The 17,381-nt window shown below is 32.9% G+C and overlaps 2 pseudogenes; one reads left to right on the forward strand and one right to left on the reverse strand.

Annotated features, from left to right (window-relative positions):
* Window positions 1-1,431: 1,431 nt before the first annotated feature.
* On the reverse strand, window positions 1,432-14,634 carry LOC120203818 (annotated as a pseudogene).
* Window positions 14,635-14,653: 19 nt separating this feature from the next.
* On the forward strand, window positions 14,654-16,747 carry LOC120203730 (annotated as a pseudogene).
* Window positions 16,748-17,381: the final 634 nt, after the last annotated feature.

Below are 17,381 nucleotides of genomic sequence, written 5' to 3' on the forward strand. Positions count from 1 at the left end.
CTTTATAAATCCACACTCACCCACTACCCGCTAAAATTATACCCATCCCCGCTCCAATTGGAGCGGAAGCGGTGCGGAATCCACGAAACTTTACCTGTTTGCCATTCCTAATTCAGTCATTGGTTGGATGGCAATTTTGAATCGTTTACCCCCCTGCTGACAGAATGCTTAGGATGGGCATTCTTATTGATGAGCTTTGTGGAAACTGTGGGTGCATGCTAGAGACCAGGAATCACTTTTTTTTTCCGAGTGTGCTTTAGCGAGGGAAGTTTGGGAGGCAGTTCTCAGGCTATGCAGTGTGGAAACACGTGTCAAATTAATCCGTACAAGCTCAAAACATACCAAAGACTGATTTCAATATCATATCCCACCTCAGTGCATTATTTAGCAAATACCCAAACCATTTAAATCATATATCCATCAATTCCATTCCTATACACATATCAACTCGATGCATATCGTACTAGATGTAATTTTAACTTAAGCAACATACAAACTCATGCTTCAATCCTCATTTTAAATATTCACAACCTTTCTACATCTCATCACATGATTATGGCAATAGTGATCCTAGGCTGCTTATCTTGAAAGACATAGTTTAGACTTGTGACTTGCTTGTTGATATAATCCTCAGATAGATGAAAGTTCATAATGACTCATGATCTCTTCCCATTTTTTTTCAAATAGTCTCGGTGATATATGTTCATTATCTTTCTTAATCATTAATAACACATATCCTGGAGACGCAACTATTCGAATCCATAACTTCAAGGGAGAATGACACTCCCTCTAATTATTGAGTCCACTCAATAGGTTCAATAGGTTCTGATCTCTTCCCATTTCAACAATCAATTAGAGGATTGTAATAACGCATGATTATCCAGCACAAGTCCCCAAGAATTGTACAAGGTTACTCAGACTTGCCGAATCAAGGGTTAATTTTCTGTAGCTTAGTCTCGAAGAGAAAAACCACAGAAAATTTAAAATTTTATGCACCACATGCTAGAGACAATGAATTGTAAGGTTTCCTCAAACTTGAACATTCTAACTTAAGAGTTTCATTGCGGCTTGTAGACTACCATATTTGAATCTGCTTTGCTAAAAACTCTTGAAGTCGACGATTGTATCCTTTGATGCTTCATCCCCAGTTGGAATGGTTATCTGCCCCTGTTTACACTGGAAGCAGAGTTCCATCTCCCGACCCATGAGTTCGTTAAGGAGGTGTTTCATCTCCCGACACTCCAGCCTTTGATTTGATCATTCCTAGTCCCAAATAAAAACAATACTCAAATGAAAGATTCTTTCAACAACTAGATACATTATCATTATCACATTTCTCATGTAAGAACAAAAGAAAAGCCAAAATGTACAATTAAAGTCGCAGTCAACGAATCAGTAGTATATAAATGAGAATTCGAGTTCAACTTATAACTAAAAAAACCATTGTGGATATTCAGAGGGACGAGTGTAGCTGCAACTGTGAGGAACCTTCCAAGAGATGATTGATTGGTTCTTCAAATCCCAATTCCCAATGCAAAGACATGAGAGGTCTCCAGTCTTGAAGCATTATTTTCATGTCACGTAGCTTTCTATCCATACCGATACAGCAATTTACATGCATTGTACACACCACATTCAAGGCTCTGCTCCGTTGGCAGAGACCGCCGAAGTAAGCCGTATCCAAGAATCGTATCTTCAATCCACATCTTCCTGATCAAAGGGTCCAACTTGATCTTATTCAGAACATCCTGGTCGTGATATTTTGGATAAATTTCTCGTGAAGAACACCACAACTTGTAGAATGCTATCGTCCGATTATTAGATTTTACGTAGTTAAATCCCCCGTTGGGTCTGTTTTTCATATCATCGGATCCACCTAAGAATTTGTCGCATTCTATCTGGAAATCAGCATCCGAAAAGAAGCGTGGAAATGGATCCCGAAACCACATGATATCGGCATCCTGAAGAAGTAAGCTGATAAACAATGCATTAATTATGCAGATAGTAAAAACCTTAATTAAGTTTTCCAGAAATAGAAGACATCAAATACCGTGAAAACGAAACTATAACCCAGCTGGAGGACAGTTCGGAGGAAATCGATCCTTGTCCACATCATCTTCAAGTATTGTGGGGTTCTAAAGTATGCTTCCTGGTGGAAGTCAACACCCATGGTGACAAGAACATAGCAATGTTTATGTACAATTCGACAGCGATTGTATGCATTTTGATCCAAGGCAACAATCACCAAATGGTCTAAAAGCTTATGCATGCTAGATTTGTCTAGAAATTAAGTTGACAAGTTGGAAATTTCATATTGGTTGGTGGCCAACTTATTAGAAATTTCATCTTGGTTGGTGGTCAAACTTTGAACATATTGTTCTTAAAACTCAACTATAAATAGGCCTAAGTATTTCCATTAGAAATCATCCCAAAAACAAGTTCTCTTCCTCTTGTATTCTTCATTCTCCCACTTTGGGAATTCTAAAGAATTTCATTTGTTGTAATATTGACGATATAGTGAAGTTATCATCCGGTGTGGTGCCCAAGGAGTAGACGATATTCTCGTCGAACCTCGTAAATTTGGTGTGTTCTCTCCTTTATTGTTTTTATTCGGTTCTTTTCCATTGTGTTTCAATATTCAATAGTTTGACAGATTTATCCGCTGTGCAACCTTTGGTTGTTTTAATCTTGACATTTTAGGTCAATTTTAAAACTACGTTCGTGTGAGAAATAACTCGTTTTCCCCAACAATTGGCATCAGAGCTTCGGTTGAGGTTATCCTGGTGGTTATGTTGCTGAAAAGATACAGTTCGTGATATTGAATATTGTTCGTTAGAATTAAAATGCGAAAATACGGATCAGTTGAGACATCAATCTCTTCATCTGGACTGGTGAGGAGGGTGATGTCAAATGCAAATTTCTCGGTGGAGTTGTTCGATGGATCCGATCATTTTGGCATGTGGCAAGGTGAGGTATTAGATGCTTTATTCCAACAAGGTCTAGACATCTCCATTGAGGAAGAAAAGCCCGAATATATGGAGGAGAAAGAATGGGGAACAATCAATCGTTTGACGTGCAGCACGATTCGATCTTGTCTTTCCAGGGAGCAGAAGTATGGCTACAAGAACGAGACTTCTGCAAGTAAGATGTGGATAGCTTTGGAGGAAAAATTCCTGAAGAAAAGCTCTCAGAATCGTCTCCACATGAAGAAAAGATTGTTCAGATTTGATTATCAATCAGGCACCAGTATGAACATCACTGCGTTCATGAGCTAGTGGAAGACTTATTGGGCATGAATGGAACCTCAAAGATGAAGATTGGCTTTGATGTTGTTGTCATCTCTTCCATGAATTTGAGCACCTTGAGACAACGTTACTTCATGGTAAGGATAATGTTACCCTTAACTGTTGCTTTGTAGTTATGAACTCAGGAAGAAACCAAGAAGGAGCAAGTACGAAGCAGCAGAGGCCATGGTGGCAAGAGTCGCTCGAAAAGTCAAAAGCCAAAGTGGAGGGAGATCAAAGTCGAAGTCCAGACTGGGAAAAGATGAATGTGCCTTTTGTCATGAGAAAGACCATTAGAAGAAAGATGTCTGAAGCTGAAGAAGAAAGGAAAAGCTGCTCCAGATGCATGTCTTGCAGAGCATGCACATGACTCTGACATATCATTGGTTGTTTCATCATTATTGGAGCAGTTGCAGCAGCTTCCGGAGGTGATGATTTGGACGCAACCCAGTTGTGGCATATGCGGTTGGGACATGCTGGAGAGAAATCCTTGCAAATTCTGGCAAAGAAAGGATTGTTGAAAGGTGCAAAGGCTTGCAAATTGAACTTTTGCGAGCATTGTGTTCTGGGAAAGCAGAAGAGAGTGAAGTTTGGCACCACTATACATAATACAAAAGGTATTGTAGATTATATTCACTCAGATGTATGGGGTCCTTCAAAGACATCGTCTTTGGGAGGAAACCATTATTTTGTAACTTTTGTAGATGACTTTTCCAGAAGAGTTTGGGTGTATCCGATGAAGTCTAAAGATGAAGTGCTTCAAATTTTCCTGAAATGGAAAAATATGATCGAGAACCAGACTGGTAGAAAGATCAAACATCTTAGGACGGAAAATGGAGGGGAATATAAAAGTGACACATTCTTTGACGTTTGCCATGAGTATGGTATTGTTCGACACTTCACTGTTAGACATACACCACAACAGAATGGGGTGGCAGAGCATATGAATCGAACACTATTGGAGAAAGTTCTACTACTGATTATGATTCCTTACATGTATTTGGTCCACTGTTTATTATCATGTGAAGGAATCCAAGCTTGATCCAGAGAAAGAAGGCTCTCTTTATGGAATCACCCATGGAGTGAGGATTCCGCCTTTGGTGTTTAGACACCAAGAGATAATTTGTAGCAAGATGTTACCTTTGATGAATCTGCCCTAGTAAAGAAGGTAACAAGGAAGCTGTCCAGACAAATAGTACTCTGCAGCAGGTGGAGCATACTCCAAAACAGTGGAGTTTCAGCAGACGATGATCCGTTGATGTAGCTGATTCTTCAACTCCAATAGAATCAGATGATGAAGAGGTTCAACCCAAGAACCATTGGAGATACCAAACCACTTGCAGTTACAAGGCCAAGGAGAAATTCGTAACCTGCTCGATTTGTTGATATGGTGGCCTATGCTCTTCCAGTTGTTGATGATGAATCCCTATCACTTACCAAGAAGAATACCAAAGCTTGGAAAGTGATAAGTGGAAAGTGTCATGGATAAGAAATGCAATCTCTCCAAAAGAACAACACTTGGAAACTGGCACAATTACCGAAAGGTAAAAGAGCCATTGGATGCAAGTAGGTATTTGTAAAGAAAGATGTTCGCTACAAGGCACGGTTGGTAGCTAAAGGCTACGCTCAAAAGGAGGGAATCGACTACAATGAAGTATTTTCCCCTGTTGTGAAGCATTCCTCCATTAGATATTGTTGGCCTTGGTAGCACAGTTGAATTTGGAGCTAGCTCAACTTGATGTAAAGACGACTTTCTTGCACGGATTTAAAGAGGAGATGACATTAAAGGCTCTTGAATCAAGAGTTTGAGATGAAAGATCTAGTGAGGCCAAGACGATTCTTGGTATGGAGATAAGCAGAGATACAGAGAGGAAGCTTTGTTTACACAGAAGCATATCTGAGAAAGGTATTACAATTTTTGGCATGAATGAAAATACCAAACATGTAAGTATCTCATTGGCTTCTCATTTAAAACTTAGTTTCTCAATTATCTCCTAAAACTAACGAAAGACGAGTGTATATGGCAAAAGTTCCATATGCTAATGCAGTTGGGAGCTTGATGTATGCAATGGTGTGTACGCGTCCTGACATTTCACAAGCAGTTGAAGTTGTGAGCAGGTACATGCATGATCCTGGAGAAGGACATTGGCAAGCTGTGAAATGGATTCTACGGTATCTCCAACAAACCGTGGATATTGGTTTAGTTTTTGAACATGATGAAGCACTTGGTCAGTGTGTTTGGATATGCTGATTCCGATTATGCTAGGATTTGGATAAGCGTCGATCACTACTGGGCATTTGTTTACTCTTGCTAAAGCCCCAGTAAGTTGGAAGTCTACATTGCAATCTACGGTGGCCTTGTCTACTACAGAGGGCAGAATACATGGCATTTCAGAGGCTTTAAAGGAAGCAATTTGGCTTAACGGTTGATGGAAGACTTGGGAGTTGTTCAAAGTCACATTAGTCTCTATTGTGATAGTCAGAGCGCTATTCACTTAGCGAAAAATCAAGTCTACCATTCAAGGACTAGCATATCGACGTGAGGTATCACTTGTGTGGAGATCTTTGAAAAAGGAAAGATTCTACTTCAAAAAATTGCGACATCAGAAAATCCTGCAGATATATGACCAAGGTGGTACAGTAATCAAGTTCAATCATTGTTTGAACTTGATTAATATCCTGAAAGTATGAACACCTTCGGGTGTGTAGCTTGTGAGCGCAATCAGAGGCACTACAAATTTGGGGAGTTGAAGAAGTTGAGTAGGCTTGGTAATTCCAAGCCAAGGTGAAGATTTGTTAGATTTGTCTATAAATTAAGTTGACAAGTTGAAAATTTCATCTTGGTTGGTGGCCAACTTATTGGAAATTTCATCTTGGTTGGTGGCCAAACTTTGAACATGTGAATTTCATATTTGGTGACTAACTTGTACACATTGGAAAATTCTTTGGTATGTGGCCAAACTTTGAACATATTGTTCTTAAAACTCAACTATAAATAGGCCTAAGTATTTCTATTAGAAATCATCTAAAAAACAAATTCTCTCTTCCTCTTGTATTCTTCATTCTCCCACTTTGGGAATTCTAAAAAATTTCATTTGTTGTAATATTGGCGATATAGTGAAGTTATCACCGGTGTGCCCGAAGAGTAGACAATATTCTCGTCGAACCTCGTAAATTTGGTATGCTCTCTCCTTTATTGTTTTTATTCGGTTCTTTTCCATTGTGTTTCAATATTCAATAGTTTGACAGGTTTATCCGCTGTGCAACTTTTGGTGGTTTTAATCTTGACATTTTAGGTCAATTTTAAAACTACGTTCGTATGGGAAATAACCCGTTTTCCCACAATGCGTGCCATCTCCAAGGTTAAAGTGAGGAAAAGGTCCATAATTGATCCCAGTCTCGCCCAGGCTTCATTTAAAGTCGTTAAAATAACAGTCTTATTCACCGTGGAAGCGTTCTTCAAAATTTCTTCGAGCTCTTGGGTCGATTCCTGCAGTAAAACTTCACTACGGAAATAATAATCAAAACATCTATGAATTCAATTTGAATTTAATGAGGGAGGAGTCAGTGAGTAAGAAGGGAAAGCGGAGGAAGAAAAGGAACCGGACGACAACTGAGGGAATCAGAGCCAGTGTAAAGAAGCAAAGCGGAAAGAGTGACGACGGCAAGAAAGAGAGCTCCACGGCGCATTTGGATCGAGCTATCGAGAGATATAATGAGAGGAGAAGACGGCGGAGGAGGAGCAGAAGCGACAGAGCTAAAGGTTGGAACTTGGAAAGAGAGGTGGATGAAACCGACGCCAGCTAAATCCTTAAAAAGTTTGGACAAATTGATGTCTAGAGAATCTCAACCGACAAAGACGACGACAACAACAACAACAATAATTTCAAACTTGTCCATTGATTTTTATCTAAGAAGCCACTAGGAATAAAAATGAGAAGACGAAGACGAAAGAATTTGGCGGTTCAGACTTAAGACTTTCCGAGTAACTTTAATTATAGAGTAATTTAATTTTAGAATAAATTTTAGTTTATACGATAAACAATATAAAAATAACAAATTGTGAACCAATTTAACATAATTCTTATATCAAATAATTTATCAGTATTAATAATTTATTCAATTCACAAATTTTTAAGAAAAAAGAAAGGTTGGAAATTAAAGAGATTAAAATAAAAAAGCGGTACCAAACTTCCAAGGAAAATTGAAGAAGAAAAATTGTACTTACTTCTAATTCTATCACCTATACCATTGATTTTTCTTTCTAACTTAATTTATTGATGCCTAATTATTAATGTATAACATTAATTGATGACTATGACAACTTTCTAATTCACTTATTTATAACTTGGGTCCTTGTCGAAGTTGTAGTTTACTATCTATAAATTACATTTTTTAATTTCCAACTAAAAAAATCATTATTAAAATAATATATAATCGATTATGTATCAAATTTAGATGTTGTGAAGTTATTCATCGTTATTCACACGTATTTCATTTTTCTGGATTTTAAGTGCAAACTTGAAAATTCTTCTTTTAGAAAAGGATTTTCAAAATCTCTTTTAAAATTATTTTTTTAGGTGTTTAACTATACCTAACTTCAAGTAATTGATGACAATTTACAGGTGTTTAAATTGATGTGTTACAGTTAATCGTAACCATTACAATTTATAAGTTAATTAACTGAACCGTTAAGATTTAACAGTTTTAGCTAACCGAACCATATCAATAAACAATTACGATTATGAATTTTAATAAATGGTCAAATATCGGTTAACCATTAATATTTATAATTAATTAATTATATTTTTAAAGAATAGAATTAAAAATAAAATTAAAATGGTTTCTCCCTATTTTTTAGTTATCATGTTCATCTTATATGGGAGCACATAAAATCAAACATGGATGAGAAAATACTTGATTTTAAATTGTAAAATATAAATATGCATGTAAGATTTTAAACTGTAAAAAAAACTCGAATATATCTCATATATATATATATAATGCATCTACCAATAAATAAGATTTTTACAAATATATATGTTTCTATCATCGTAAATTTTATGAAATTTTAAAATTTTCATGTTATTGTGTTGTGTTTGAAAAAAAATTATAACGCGTTAGCCACATGTTAACATGTAATTGAACCGTTAGTAACAACTAACTGTTAGTAACAGTTAATTAGTAACATTTAATTTTTTCTTAATGGTTAAATTACAATTAAAAAAATTTAATAGTCGTTATAATGACTAACCCGACGTTCAAGCTAAACGGTACGATTAACCGACCATAAACATCCCTAATGATGACTTAATCTTATTTCGAAATCATATTTTTAAAGAAATTTAAATATTCAAAATTTTCAAAATAGAAATCATCGAAAGTAAGTAGCATTTCGATTTTTTTTTCATATATGAACTCCGATTCATATTTTTATTCTAATAACTTACTAATATTTTAAAAATAATATTAAAATATTTAATTAAAATAATATACACCTAAAATATATTTAATTTTAATAATTGTTATTAACCAATAATTATTCATTTCATTATTTATATACAAATCTATCTAAATCAATTAACTTATATTCTTATAATTAAAATTTTCAAATAGTTATATGAATTTTCAAGTAAACATTTGTAATTTAATATTTAAAATTTAACTTATTAAGAAAACATATATCACAAGAAATATTTGATAAAATATACGTTCAAATAATTTTATATTCTTGTAATCGTATTTTTTTAAACAAACTAAATAAGATAACATTCTCAAAATTATATTTATTAATGTTACGTTGTAAAAATTCTATACTTAAAAAGTAATATTACTTTTCGGGAATCAAACTTCTCCTAAAAGTTAAATATAACTTTTGGTATAACTTTAGCATTTACTTCAATATTTTTCTTTATAGTTAGGTGTATTTTTTAATGGTGCAATAGGATATTTTCCATTTTAATGGTGTAATTAATTATTTAATAATTTTAAATTATAATAGTTCATATTTGAAATTTTAACGTTACTTTGAATATATAACACATTATTCCTTCAATCAAATGGCATAAATATAACGATGAACCAACTATAATTGAACATGTGTAATTAAAATATGTTACAAGAAAAAGAACCTGAAATTCAGTGATAGGTCCAATGGGCCTTTAATCCATTACTTCACATGAGGCCTACATGACTCCATTCTAAGGTTTTATTAATTTAATAAGACTTAATGTAAAACTAAGCGTTTAAATTATACTTTAAGTTAATTTAACGTATCTAATTTTTTTTGTTTAAAGTTTTCTAATATTTCTAACGTTACTCTTTCAAGTGTTTACACCGTAACAATCGTTAAAAAAGATCGCTATCTGACACATGTCACTTTATATATTTTTTATTTAAAAAATAAAATATATTATTTAAAAAGACCCTCATTTATTTAAAATCATAAAAAACCCAAAATCTAAATCCTAATTCCAAATAAAATGTTTTTTTAAAACAACATTTTATTTTTTAAAAAAAAATAAAAAAATATATATAAACGTGACATGTCAGATAACAGTTTTTCTTACGACCGTTACGACGTATGCACTTAAAAGATTAAGGTTGAAAATGTTATTTTCAGGCAGTTTGAACGAAAAATTCTTTACACACCTAGAATTAACTTGTGGTATAATTTGTTATATTAAGTCATTTAATAACAATTAGTTTCCTTTTTGTAATAAAATTGATACATTTTATCTTAAAACTTCTTTGGTTGGACTTGGAATCCAATTTCATTTAAATAATAATAAATATATTTTTTTAAGTAGTATTATAAGGTTCTTTTATTAGTTTAAAAGTAAGGACTTAACACCATTTTAAATAAAAATAATATTTTATGTTTAATAAAATAAAATATCAAACTAAAATCAAGTAAAAATTTATTTTCCACCCAATATCTCATCAATTAAACTTTTTACCTAAGATATATCAATTCACAACCAAGTTGATGCTCAAAAAAATCCAGATCGCAATCGGACAACATAAGCTGACCCATGGAAGAATTATTATTATTATCTTTTTATTTTTATTTTTGAGGAAATCAATTTGTGGCAGTTATATTTAAAAAAAGGAGTTTAATGAAACGTGTTTCATAGCTTTAATTTTGATCACGACCGGAATTAATTCACTCTTTTCTCAATAAAACTCCTTTGAATTTTCAGCAACTCCTTAAATTTGGAATTTCAATTCATAATTATGAAAATTACAATTCTCATTAATTAATTTATGAAAATTACCTTAAGAAAAGCTAACTTCACCTAACGTATACGTATGTATACTATGTCTCATATTTTAAAATGATTTTTAATTTTTTAAATATTTTATTTGTCAATATTATTTTAATTAATATCTTCTATCATTTTAGCTATCAGTTTAATATTAAGTGTCAACTAAGATCCTAAATGGAGTACATTTGAAACATGCAGATCAAATTTTAAACATTATATACTTATTAAATTTTATTGATTCAATCTGTTTTTCAATATATATATTTGAAAAGTGAGGGTTTTGTATGATTCAATAATCTGACACATACAAAACAGAACATTGATAAGGACAACGTTAAAAAATCCCTGAACTTAGGTGGAAGAAAAATAGTACACCAAATCGATGTTTTTACATGAACGGCTATTCTGCAAAACAGCACAAGCGCGAAGAACAAATTAACCCAATCACATAGCCTAGCGAGAGCTACACGAATGGCAAAGCCGAAAAAGCCCCACTTCTACACAGCAGAGCACCAGAACTATGAACCATAATTTAAAAAGCAAAAACAGATTGCACGCACAATACTCACGAAATTTGTCCCAAAGACGAGAAGCCAATTAATCTTCACATAATTTAATATATGAAGCTCAAATTATTCACATAACATGCGCACGCGTGTTTAAAATTTGATCTATATATTTTAATTATATTGTATGATGTGAACTGACATTTGATGCTCGAGTGAATGACTAAATTAACAATTGACGACGAAACATCTAATTGAAATGATATTAATATTTAGAGGATTCAATTAAAATACTTTAAAAGTTGAGAATCAATTTAAAATCTGTGAATAGTTTAGAGATGTTGGTGCAATAAACTTAATTAAAAAAATACACTGCAAGTACACGAAAATTGAGGGCCCTTGACAAAAGCAGACCATGTCCATCGGGAATCGGCCCTTTACCTTGAAAACGCGTTTATGACGGTTCCAATTTTTATTTATTTATGTTTTTCATAATGGGTAAATTACATGTTTAGGTACAAAACGTTAGATATAAATTTTGACTGTTCTATTTTTTTTAATGATAGAGTATCAAATTAAAAGTTAACATTAAATATGTTTTTCTTTAAATAAAGTTTAGGTACTACAATAAAATGAAAGTAATAGTTTAGGTACTAAACGTTTAGTTTATCTTTTAATAATTTATGTGATCCAATCGTATTTAAAATATATAATATTTGTATAAATTTTGAGATTTTTTGTCTCTCTCGGTTCTAAGACTTTGTCATGACTAATTCAAACCGACTCGCGTCGTACACCTAGTTTTGGTGGGTGAGCCTCCTAACAAGGATTTTCTGCATACACAAGAACTTACTTAAGCGATATCAAGTTGCTTATCACTTGAACCAACCCTGTTGGTATAAATTTTGATATTGTAATTTATTGAATTTATATAAATTTTAAAATATTTATCCATTTTTACTATATTGATATTTTATTATATTATCATATTATTAATTAAGTATTGATTTTATTATTATTAGTAGTAGTAGTAGTAGTATTAAATATAATATATATTTGAACAGTATATATAGTATCATGACTCATTTATTTTTTTTATAGTAAAAGCGATTATAAAGTAATATATATTCATGATCCTTCTTAATTATTAAAAATGCATATTTTGCAGACACAATTATATGAATTTGGGAACTAAACAATAATATCTTTAACTATTGAGATCAACCAATAGATTCAACTCATTTGTCTTCTTATTATGCTCACCAATACTTCAAATTTATCAAAATATGATATGGTGTCGTTTTCTCCTTGTGTCTCAATAAATAAAAATTTGGTTTAATTAAAAATAAGTATGTGAGGTATATTATTCTTTTATTTAAATATTTAAAGTATATAATTTTTTAATTTAGATACTTAAATAAAAAATATATTTTAAATTAATTTTTAAAATAAACCTAAATATAAATATACAGTATAATTTTATCTTTTGAATGAGTTATCTTTGGGGAAACAACTCGATGGATTATGGATTTTCAATATTGATTTGCTTTTCGGTTGTTGCAATCGATCCTTTCAAACATTTCATATATCCAAGCATGTGTCACATATATAAATGAAATCCAAATTATTTGTGATGGTTTAAATATGTAACGTTATCTAATTAAAGCATTTTCACGACATTAAATTTAATCCCTCGTCATTATGATTGAATGAGTTTTAATCTGATTAAATATTTTTTATAATATTAAAAGAATGCGAATTCAAGATTAAGTCGTGTCAAATAAAAAAGGGAACTGAATTGTGTTTAAGCTTAAATATATAAAGTCATTGCTAATGCATATATCCTACAAATGCAGCTGTCCGAACTCGAATTCTCTAAAATATAATATTTTTTTATCACTTAGACCACTTAATAAGTTTACATTAGTGATAAATTTTAGTATTAAGCTTTGATGTTAATTGTATAAATTTTTATATGGTAATTTATAATTTCAAAAACTTATAGTAATAGCACTAGGGCATTTAAGGAGTGTATTTAACTCATTGAAATGGAATAAGAAATTTTCAAAAAATTAGAGGGTTAAATGTAAATCTTCAAACTTAGACGGTTTAATTAAAATTAAAACCCTGTTTTAACACCTGTTAGTTACATTCATGAACAGAGATTTGTAATAATAAAGAACATCATTTTTTTCAAATAACAGTTAAATTAAAAATTAAAGGAATGAATAGTTTAATTATAGATTGAATATAGTTCAATTGATATACTTTAAAAATTATACATTTAAATACACTTATTTTCATTTGAACATTTTAAAAATAATAAATAATTTGATCATGGTATAAAAATTAATGTTAGTAATAACTGATAATTCATCATAAAATAATTTAATTTAGAGTGCAATATAATATTCTTGATTTTATTCTTTTAACCAAATTGAGTAGACGTTAATTATATATATTTATATATTCTACGAAATATTTTATGGCAACTTGGTATTGGGTTGCAAGTTATTGGTGAGTGTATTTTCTATCTTTAATGACCTGTTAGGCCAATTATGGAATTTATTAATAAATTAATCATCCTTCTCCACTACAAAGATATTTTATTTTACTTTATATTAAAGAAACATAGGAAAAATTAAGTAAGATAAGATAACAATTAATCCCAAATCATACTTCAAACCTGATTTCGTCTTACCTTCTTACCATAATATTTCCTGTATTTACATAGATTTTATACCTTAATATTCATGTTAGGATAAATTATACCATTCATCATTTAATTATCTTCTCAATTGTGTTTTAATCACTAAAATTAAAAAAAAATCAATTTATTCACTTAACTTTTAAGTTGTTCTACGATGACAAATTATTTTATTAGTGTTTTCCTATAATATGACATATTTTATTAATATTTAATACCACATGGTTATAATAAAAAGTAAATTTAAAAATATGAGAATTTGAATTAATTGATTTGATTGTTCCTATATGTGAGAAATAGGTAATTAGCATAATGTCAAAAAATACCCCTAACGTTTGACAATAGTCACTTTGACTCGCATCTTTTGAAGTATTTTGGCTTCCGACATTTTATTTTGAGGCAAAAATATCTCTCTATGGATGAAAATTGTTAGTTAACAAATGATTAACACTAAAATAATTGAGATTTTTTTACCCTAAAATGAAACATTGAGGGCCAAGATACTCTAGGAAAAATGAATAAGGGTCAAAGTGACTATTTGATTAAATATTAGGGGCCTCCTTGCCCTAAAATGAAATGCTAGGAGCAACAATGCTTTAAAAAATAACAGGGACTAAACTGACTATTTTAATATATGTTAGGGGCTAATTTTGACATTTTGCTATTAGAAAATAGAGGCTGGCCGGAAAGCTCCATTTACCTGTAATTCCCTTTACCTTTAATTTGGCTATTTTCAATTTGTTCAGTATGAGCGCGGAAACAACCAGCCAGGGTTCTCTATAGGACCCGGACCAGCGTCGAAACAGCTTTTGCGCCGGCTTGCTTTGACCTTTAGAGAAATGGTCAACACGGTGCAAAGACCCAAACATCGCTATAAATACCAATTCCTCTCTGCCCTTCCTTCACCAAGCAACGACTGCTTTACTTTTGCTTTTACACACAATATCTTTGATCTCTGTTCTTCGCTCAACAATGGTGTTATCTAAGACTGCATCTCAAAGTGATGTCTCGGTTCACTCCACCTTTGCCTCTCGTTATGTCCGAGACTCACTTCCCAGGTAAAATAATAATCTCACTCACTACATATAATATGACAGTGTAAAATGGAAATTGGTTTTCATTAATGGTGTGGCAAAACAAAATACTTTTTGCAGGTTTATGATGCCAGAAAATTCTATACCAAAGGAAGCTGCGTTTCAGATCATCAATGATGAACTCATGCTCGATGGGAACCCAAGGTTGAACCTTGCCTCTTTTGTTACCACTTGGATGGAGCCTGAATGTGATAAGCTTATAATGGACTCCATTAACAAGAACTACGTTGACATGGATGAATACCCTGTCACCACTGAGCTTCAGGTATATATCTATGTATAAATCTCTTCTTTTGCAGAGAAAAAAAAGTCAAAATCACCTTGATCTATGAATGAAACTTGATCCGAATGACTTTTTTTTTACGATGCAGAATCGTTGTGAACATAATAGCACACTTGTTCAACGCGCCGTTGGGGGACGGTGAGGCTGCCGTTGGGTCGGAACGGTGGGTTCTTCCGAGGCAATCATGTTGGCAGGCCTTGCTTTCAAGAGAAAATGGCAAAACAAGCGTAAAGCTGAGGGGAAACCTTATGATAAACCCAACATCGTGACGGGTGCCAATGTTCAGGTTTGCTGGGAGAAATTCGCAAGGTACTTTGAAGTGGAGTTGAAAGAAGTGAAGCTTAGAGAAGGATACTATGTCATGGACCCTGTCAAAGCAGTGGAAATGGTCGATGAAAACACCATCTGTGTAGCTGCAATCTTGGGTTCCACTCTCAATGGTGAATTTGAAGATGTCAAGCTCCTAAACGATCTCTTAACCGAAAAGAACAAAGAAACCGGGTAAACAAATCAACCTTTTTTTGGCCAACAAACAAGATGAACTTCATTTTAATCAGAAATTTTGAAGTGACTTTGGTCTATTTTTCTGCAGATGGGATACCCCGATTCATGTGGATGCGGCTAGTGGTGGATTTATTGCACCATTTTTGTACCCAGAACTGGAGTGGGACTTTAGGCTTCCCCTTGTGAAGAGCATCAATGTCAGTGGACATAAATATGGTCTTGTTTATGCTGGTATTGGATGGGTTATCTGGAGAAGCAAGGAAGATTTGCCTGAAGAACTCATCTTCCATATTAACTATCTTGGAGCTGATCAACCCACTTTCACTCTCAATTTCTCCAAAGGTTCCAGCCAAGTCATTGCTCAGTACTACCAACTAATTCGCTTGGGATATGAGGTGAGAACTTAATGAATGCCCTTTGAGTATTTTGATCATTAGATTTATTGAATTGAACCGTTAGTTTCTAAATTATGAACATGTATACTAATTTGATGCAATTGGTGTACAGGGATACAGAAATGGAGAATTGTCATGGAAACGCCATGGTCTTAAAAGAAGGGTTGGAGAAAACAGGGCGATTCAACATCGTGTCCAAGGACGACGGGGTTCCGCTGGTGGCCTTCTCCCTCAAGACAACAAGCGCCACGATGAGTTCGAGATATCCGACATGTTGCGTCGATTCGGTTGGATCGTGCCTGCCTACACCATGCCGGCCGACGCTCAGCACATCACGGTGCTCCGTGTGATCAGAGAAGACTTCTCCCGCACATTGGCTGAGCGTCTCGTCATCGACATTGAGAAAGTGCTGCACGAGCTCGACACACTCCCCGCAAAGGTCAGTGCCAAACTAGCTATCGCTGAAGAAGCGGAAGCCCAAAACGGCACAATTAAGAAGACTGATATTGAGACTCAAAGGGAAGTCATGGCTTACTGGAAGAAATATGTTAGCGAGAGAAAATCTAACAAGAACAAAATTTGTTAGGATTTTTTTTACTTTGTGGTTTCTCCATGTTTTTTTTCCCCCCATTATTTTTCAAGCTTCAGCATGTTGAGGAAACTGTCCTAAACCTGCCATTGGATCCATCTGAGTGGAACCTTTCATATAAACTATTGTTTTCTATTTTGGAATTCTGAGATATTTATGTACGTTTCAGTTTATTTTTTTAATCTTATGGTATTTTAACTATAAAATGTCTTTTATCTTCAATCGATGTTTGGTTAAAATAGGTGTTTTTTCTCTTTAAGGTTCCGGGTTTAGACAATGTCTGCATGATGTATATTGTCAATAATTAATAAAAATTATAACATATATTACCTTACAATCATTTTAAATTATTTAAAAAAATTGTTAATTAATCTCAAGCTCACGTTGTTATGGATCATTTTTGGGTTGAATCACTAATGGGGTGTATACGATAGAGTGGCATATGACGCATATGTCCTTCAATGGGATAAGATAATTAATATAATGATAATTGAGATGAAATGCATGGACCTTGTCGAATAAGACATGCTCGAGGTCCGAGTCCCTCCTAGTTTCGATGGCTAGGTGTAAAATTTTAAATAATTCCACGAATAAAATATTATATACAAACGGTGATATTTAACGTTCGATTATACTTATCTCCAAAGGTAATAGAAAAAAAATTTTACTATACGTATAAATCATAATAGTATAAATATACGATATGAAATATATATAATATATATATACCCCGAATTCGATATACCTAAAA

This window comes from Hibiscus syriacus, unplaced genomic scaffold (genome assembly GCF_006381635.1).
Source record: "Hibiscus syriacus cultivar Baekdansim isolate YM2019G1 unplaced genomic scaffold, ASM638163v2 tig00010263_pilon, whole genome shotgun sequence".
Lineage (NCBI taxonomy): Eukaryota > Viridiplantae > Streptophyta > Magnoliopsida > Malvales > Malvaceae > Hibiscus > Hibiscus syriacus.